The following is an 8,557-nucleotide window of genomic DNA, read 5'->3' as shown; positions in this document are numbered from 1 at the left end:
GAGCCTCCAGATTTTTCGTTGAAGAAGGACAGCCGACTTTTATCACCAGTCATGTGCCTGGAGCAACCTGAATCCATGTACCATGGTTGCACATGCTGGTCCTGCAAGACAAATTAAGGGGTTTTAGGTACCTGTTTCTTTATGGGTCCACGTTTGTTAGTAGGGGGTACCACTCTCTTTTCATTACCCTTAGCCTTTGCAGGCTTGGGTTTATTAGTATATCCCTTGCCCTTGGATTTAGGCTTTTTCACGTTTTCATTGGTTTTAACTTTGTATCGATAAACGTGTTGGGGGAATATGCAGTGATGTGTCAACATGTGATTCCTCAGGTTTAGTAAAAGAGTTTAACATTGACAGTTATGATGCTTCAGATATGTATGTCTAACGTTCTTTTTATTCGATGGAAACGAAGAAGTAAATGCAGGAGATGTAAATCCTGTCCTAGCATCGATTGTTTTAACAAACTTCCTATCTAGTTCAGATTTTTTATTTGAAGGGGTTTTTGTCTTTACTTCTTTTCTCCTGAGGAAGGAATGCTTTTCTTCAGATGAATGAGAGGAAAAGTGGTGGTTAGTTTTCTCACAGGCAGGCCACTTCTGTTTTTGCTCACGAATAAACTTAATGAACTTAGATGTTATGCTAGGACCTTTTGATTTGTCGTTGGCATATTTAATATCTCTCAATTTTCCTTTTTCTTTGTCCGAAGATTTCATCGATGAAGGAATACCATATTTCATTGGGGATTTGAAGTTTTGAGGCTTCTTATTCTCAATGATCTTTGGTGATTCACAGATTATCTCTTCTTCGGATTCGGAATCGAGAAAATCGCTTGCTGATTTCTTGAAATCAAAATTAGCATGTATGCTTGTGGGAGGTGTGGGTTCAGAGGTTGATGCTTCAGAGTGATCAGTTTAAGGTTCCATCGATTCTGACTTAGATGAACTTTTGATTTTACTCGGATGGTTCATCGACTCATCAGCTGATGATTCCTCATTAGGATTCTCCTTTTCGTCAACAGTACTTGCTGATGAAGTGGAATTGACACCCAGAGACTCTGGTTTGACCATAGGGTTTCCATCGGTCTCTGATTTGGAGGTGTCATTCTTTTCATCATAATTCTTACATGTACTGTTCTCGTACACCACATTTTCAAAATCCGGTCGTAAAACGACAATTTTTCCATCGACTTGAACTCTTTTAAAATTTGCTTTTGGTTTCGGGATAAAGTCGGGTTTCAGAATGCATCCAAGTTTGAAAGTGGATTCAAGGGTGGATTTCTTTGATTCGATGAAGGAGTCCAATTCATTGAATCCAATCCCTTGAGTGTCCGTTTGACCATTTAACTTTTCATAAACATCTTGGGCATCTTTGTACTTCTTCATCAGAAGTTCACTGGTTTGAAGCTTCTGGTGAAGGATCTCCCTTTCCTTTTGAAGGAAATCTTTAAGAGCAACTAAGTTTAGTCTATCTGTCTCGGACTCTTTTAGGGCCTTAGTTTTCTTTTCTAAGTCTTTAGATATTTGCTTGTTTAGTTGCAGAAGTTTTTCTTCCTCTGATTTCTTAAGGGTGGTGATGCGAGTCTTTTCCTTAGCAAGTTCGGCTTTTTCTTTGGTTAGAAGATCAGTCTCTCTATTGTAGAAACTTGCTTCTTTTTTTGCTTTTAGTCTTTCAGATTTTTCAAAATTTAATTTCTTTTTCAATTTAAAGAAATCCTCTAAAAGTTTTATCACCCTTAACTCTAGCTCAGATGGAGCAGAGTTGGTTTCATTGGAAGTAGACTCACATACCTGATCATCAGAGTCAGAGGTGGGTTCTGTAATGGATGTGGCCATCAGACAGATGAGTGCTTTATCTTCTTCATCGGATGAAGAGTCAGATACCCAATTTTCTTTCTCAGCCATCAGGTTTCGCTCTGTTCGATTGCACTTGTACTTATTCTTGTAATAATCGGCATCCTTTATCAACCGTCCTCTGCACTCTTTTGAAAAATGACCAATTTTTCCGCATCTGAAGCAGCGAAGGTCATTTTTCTTTCCGTTTCTGTCTTCTTTCTTGTCCTCCCTTTTGTTCTCTCTCTCTCTTCTCTTTCTTCTCTTCTATCTTCCCTCTGATAGAATTTCGATGGTTTCTTCTCATGGTATGACTGGTACTTCTCCTTCTTGAAGTCCTCTTCGTTCATGGGGTCTCTTGATGAACTTCTTTTGGAACTGTCTTGTAATCAAGGCCAGAGACTTAGCAAAGGCTTTGATATCATCATCTGATTCAGATGTCTTGTCTTTAGATTCCGATTCTACCACCATTGCTTTCTTTCCTTTCTTCTTGTGATCTCTGGTGGGAGGTCCTTGATACTTCCTTTTCATCAGCAGCAAGATCCAGAGGTCCACCGATGGATACTTTCTTCTTCATTATGTCATTCTTTTGTGCTGCAAGCGTTCCATATACATCATGAAGTGACCAGCCGTTTAGGTCCTGATTTTCTTGAAGGGAAATTGACAGCTGAGTCCATTCATTGCCAAGACTTTTTAGGAACAAAACATTGTTTTCTTCCTTTGTTCTGGTGATATCATTTCGACGACATTGATTAATCAATGTGTTGAAACGATTGTAAGTCTTCTGTATTGGTTCATCAGGAAGAGCTTTGAAGTTATTGTATTCGTTGAGACATTGTGATCAACGAATATTCTTTGTTTTAGCTCCTCCTTCCAATTGGCTCGTAAGTTCATCCCACAATTCCTTTGTTGTGGAGCATGCATCAAGGGATTGAAAAATTTCATTGGGAATGGCCATGATGATTAGTCGCTTGGCCTTCTTGTCAGTTTCCACACGCTCAATATCGTCTTTATCCCAGTTTTTTTCATCCTTGGGCATGTAGTATGCAGAAATTTCTGCTGTGGTATTTGTTCCTGGGACTCTTGGGACAAGAGTCTGTGGAACGTAAGGACCCTCCATTACAGATCGCAGGAGGTCTCTGTCCATTCCTTCCAAGAGGTTTACCATCCTTATTCTCCATTGTGGGTACTCTTCTCGTTGAAGAGTTGGAGGCTTGGTGAGGGAACCAACACTATATGCGGAATTCCAGTTGGCCATCAAGAATTTTTTATGAGAGAAAATTTATGTTTTTGGTGAAGATATTTCGTGAAAAACGTGAATTGAGAGATTTTGGATGATCATTTGATTGGAAAAACAATCAATTGGCTCCGATACCAATTGTTGATCATAGATCTCTCAATAACACTAATAATCGAGTTAAGAATAACCAAATTATAGTGTTTTAATGAACAAAATGATGAACACTCAAGAACAATGTATGAACATTCAAAGAACAATCTTGAGTGCCAATGATTTCACTCAATGAACAAAATGATGAACACTCAAGAACAATGTATGAACATTCAAAGAACAATCTTGAGTGCCAATAATTTCACTTTATTCAATATGAAAACGTAAAAGTGGCGTTGATTACAATAGACTTAATCACCTATTTATATTAGTAGGCTAATTAGAAGATAACTATCTAGTGAGACTATTTAGCTAATCTTCTACTAACAGATAAAGTTTATCTAAAGTATGGATAAGCTATAAATCAAGATAAACTTGAAATCCATCTGTCGATTTATTATCTCCAGCTGTCTTTCATGGGATGTTATTTCAACCTTATCTTCATATCTTCATCACATGCCTCTGGTTGAACTGCTGAAGAAAACTCTAAATGTTGTTGACCAGAGGGGTGATGAAGATGCTCTTTCCATCGCATCTCTGGTCGATTCATCGATCCTCTGGTTGGTCTTCAGACTTAGTCAGTTTTGCCTTAACGTCTTCATCAGTCTTCTTGTTTTTCATCCCTTATTGTTCTTCATTACTTTTACACTTATGAATTATGGGGTCTAACAGAAGGGCACGATTATTTGGTTTCAGTGGGAGTGGAACCACGTTTTGGCTGGTTTCTTCCACTCTTCTTAGGGTTGTGGTGTGAGTTTGAGAGTTGGCTGAATCAGATGACGACATTGTTGCATGTTTGATTAAGGGTTTTGAAATACTAGCGTTTTTAAAGAATCGGTTCTTGATTCTTTGAATAAAGATCTATAGAAAGGTTTGACGAACTTACTTGGAGAGAAATCTTGGTCGATTCAACCATAGATTGATGTTTCAGAAAGCTTTTGATGTTCATCAATGGCAGTTATGTTTTGAGAGCTTGAAGACGATGAGATATCCGGAGAACTTTTGAAGGCGTAAAAGAAATTTGCGGAAAATAAATTTGTTTAAATAAGGAAAAGGTGTAAGCACTTGAGTGAAACGCGCCCCCGAAGCGTCAGAAAAACTGAAACGATTTATTCATTCGCCTATGAGGAGATGCCACGTGGCCTGACAGGCTGCAAATGGCGCCTCCCATATTTGAAAAATTAAAATTATAGGCGGTGACACTTTTGTAGATGACAACTTAGTATAAAATATTAACAATAAGAACTGTATGCATTCCTTTTAAAATAATATATTTTTTAGAGCCTTAATAAAAACTTGACGAGCGTCCATACTATGGGTTAAACAAAAAACAACTGAGATAGAAGCTCTGTATTTGAATACAGAGTTGCTGTACATAGATTGTTCAAACGGATTTAAAAAGGAAACCAAAGTATTAATAGAGTGAAAGATGACATACCTTAGGAACTCATACAGAGACTCATGGTTGGACTATGAATGTCCTCTGTCTAATAAACTTGTTGTGTTTAGAGGCAGAAGCGCTGTATAGTACATACAGAGGCTCTATCCTCTAATCATGAAGGTTTTTAGAGACAGAGGCTTTGTATAGTACATACAAAGGCTCTGTATGATGCATGATCTTATGCTTCCCCATTCTACATTCAATCTCTTCAAGAAAAACCTATTGTTCTCCTCTTGAGTTCTGATCACATAACATTTTCGACATTTGTTGATCAGCGTGTTGAATCTGTGATAAGTCTGCTCGAGAGACTCATCAGGAAGAGCTTGAAAACTATTGTACTCATTTAAACATTGAGCATAACGATTTTTCATCATCTTAATTCCTCCTTCCAGCTGGTTTGACAGTTGATCACACGGATCTTTAGCAGATTCATAAGCGTCTAGAGATTGAAAAATCTCATTAGGAAGGACCATGATCAAAAGCCTCTTGGCTTTCTGGTCCACTTCCACTCTTCTCTTGTCCTCATCATCCTAATCTCTACGAAGCTTAGGAACTCTTCTGGCAGGTACTTCGACGGTGTCACTAGCAGCAGGAATGCGGGGAATTAGGGTAGTAGGTACAAAAGGCCCATTCAAAATTGACTCGTAAAGTTCAAGGTCGAGACCTTCGTAAAAATTTATCATTCAAATTTTCCATTGGGGATATTCTTCCCTAATGAGAGTTGGAGGTTTTGTAAGGGATCCAGCGCTATACATGGAGTTCCATGATTGACTAGACATTTTGTTAAAGGATTTTTTAGAAGAAAAATTGACTTGAAAGTGATAGACAAGATGTAACTGATTTCCAGAATATTACAAGCAAACGTTTTGAAATGGATCAAAAAAATAAGAATGAAATTTCTTTTTAAAAACAAATAATCAGAAATTAAGAGGGGTATCCTGATGGATATCGATCGACTAATCAATGAGTTTGATAACCTGGCTCTGATACCAATTGTTGGAACTCAGATACTCTTAATTTTCAGAAAACACAGTTAAGAATAATATGAATGGAATAAAACAGTGCACTGAAATTATCAAATGAAATATGCAACAAATATATGAACACTAAATGACTTGGAATAAGTCGGATGCTTTTATTAGATGAGAAAATAACAACTCTCAATCTAAAATGTTTTCTCACAAGAACTGGCTATTATCTTAGTCGGCACTCTCAGGTATTTGAACCTGAGGAGGATGTCTCCTTATATACGCCTAAGTCAAACAGACTATGCTAGAATTGTGGCTTGAAACTCCGATCGTTGAATCCGCATCCTTATCATTGACTACCCTTGAAAAGTGGAGCGGACTAAGTCAGGCCGCCTTGATTCAGTTTGACGCTTGCGAGAATATCTTAACTAAGCATGTTTTCCATGGAGTTGGGCGACCAGAGGCTCTGCATGTACTATACAAAGGCTCTGCATATACTATGCAGAAGCTCTACATGTACTATGTAGAAGCTCTGCATGTACTATGTAGAAGCTCTGCATGTACTATGTAGAAGCTCTGCATGTACTATGTAGAGGCTCTGTGTCTTGAGTGTAGCTCTGTATCAAGCGCTTAAGCTTTTTGGCGCTTAAGACTTGATAGTCCATGGAATTGAATGCGGGCTCTGTATGTGAGATCCTTTGACTCTTTGAGTAAGAACTCTGTCTTTTGACTTCTTCTGCATGAGAGCTCTTAGTCCAGACTGCTTCTAAAGACTATGTCTTATGGACTAGAGTAAGAGGCTTCTTACTTACACTTTCACAATATGGGGTCTAACAATTACGCAATCGAATTAAAGAAAGAAAATAATAAAGTGGAGGATATCCCAGTTGTAAGAGAATTTCTAGAAGTATTTTCAGAAGACTTAACAATTTTACCTCCTGACCGATCAATAGAATTCCAGAATAAATTTTTGCTTGGAGCGGTGCCAGTTGCCCGTGCACCGTACCGGTTAGCTCCATCTGAGTTAAAGAAGTTAATGTCGCAATTGAAAGAATTACTGAAAAAAGGTTTTGTTCGACCAAGTACATCTCCTTGGGGTGCGCCAGTGTTATTTGTGAAGAAGAAAGACATATTAATGAGAATGTGCATCGATTACCGAGAATTGAATAAATTAACAATCAAGAATAAGTATCCTCTTCTAAGAATTGATGATTTGTTTGATCAATTGGTTGGGGATCAATTGGTTGGGGCCACATACTTTTCTAAGATTGATTTACGATCCGGTTATCATCAGCTAAAGTTTCGAGAAGAAGATGTGTCGAAAACGACATTTCATACACGTTATGGGCACTACGAATTTTTGGTTATATCGTTTGGACTTAAAAATGCACCAGCAGCATTTACGGATATGATAAATAGAGTATGTCGTTCATATCTCACTAAATTTGTTACTGTCTTTATCGATGATATTCTGATATACTCTCGATCAGAGGAAGAGCATGCACACCATTTACGACTGCTTTTGGAATGACTGAAACAAGAAAAGTTGTATGCCAAGATGTCAAAGTGTGAGTTTTGGTTGCGAGAAGTCCAATTTTTGGGCCATGTTACTTATGAATAGGGCACCAAGGTGGATCCTCTTAAAATTGAAGCTATTGAAAAATGGGAAGTACCAAAAACCCCAACATAAATCAGACTTTTTTTGGGCTGGCGGGTTATTATCGAAAGTTCATATAAAAATTTTCTCGTATAGCTACTCCATTAACCGGATTGATGAAAAAGAATGTGAGGTTCGAATGGAAGGAGAAGCAAGCTATGGCTTTCCAAATGTTAAAAGATAGATTGTGTAGCACCCCAATTCTATCCTTACCTGATGGGATGGAAGATTTTCTGGTCTATAGTGATGCCTCAAAGTTGGGTTTGGGTTGTGTGTTGATACAACGTGGAAAGGTTATTGCTTATGCTTCAAGGCAATTAAAGGATCACGAAAAGCAATATCCACTAATGATATGGAACTGGCAGCTGTAGTTTTTGCTTTAAAAATCTGGAGGCATTACTTATATGGGACTAAATGCCAAATTTTTACTGATCACAAAAGTTTACAGCAATTGTTCCATAAGAAGAAATTAAATATGTGCCAAAGATGATGGTTGGAACTGGTTAAATATTATGATTGTGAGATTTTATATCATCCGGGCAAAGCAAATGTGGTTGCTAACGCTTTAAGCCGTAAAGAAAGAAGTGGTACAACTAAAGCTATAGTATTAAGAGCTGAATTATTGCCAAGTATTCAGGTCGAATTACAAAGATTCCAAGACGAGGCTGTGAAAGAAGACAATATCAAACAGGAACGACTTGACGGGAATTGTTGTGTTTTAAAGGCAGAGTTTGGGACCGTCTTATGGTGATCTCAAAGAACGTATTTTAAGTGAAGCCCATAAATCTCGTTTTGCTATCCACCCGGGTACAAATAAAATGTATTGAGACATGAAACAATACTATTGGTGGCTAGGTATGAATAAATATATAGCTAGACATGTTGAATGGTGTATGACATGTTTGCAAGTGAAAATAGAACATCAGCGCCCTTACGGTAAGTTGTAGTCGTTAGAAATTCTGATTTGGAAATTGGATCACATCACTATGGATTTCATAACCAAAATACCTAAATCACTGAAAGTTTATGATGCCATATGGGTTATTGTGAATCGATTATCTAAGTCTGCTCGTTTCTTACAGATGAAAGAATCGTATTCGATAGATCAGTTGGCAAAATTATATATTGATGAAGTGGTAACACATCACGGTGTTCCCTTATCAATAATTTCTGATCCAGACAGTCGATTTACTTCGATGTTCTAGAAAAATTTTCAAAGAGAAATGGGTTCACAAATTAAGTTATGTACAACTTATCATCCACAGACGGATG

This window comes from Cynara cardunculus, assembly GCF_001531365.2.
Source record: "Cynara cardunculus var. scolymus isolate 2C chromosome LG 16, CcrdV1, whole genome shotgun sequence".
NCBI lineage: Eukaryota > Viridiplantae > Streptophyta > Magnoliopsida > Asterales > Asteraceae > Cynara > Cynara cardunculus.
The sequence above is the reverse complement of the archived record's forward strand: the minus strand, read 5'-3'. Positions refer to the sequence as shown.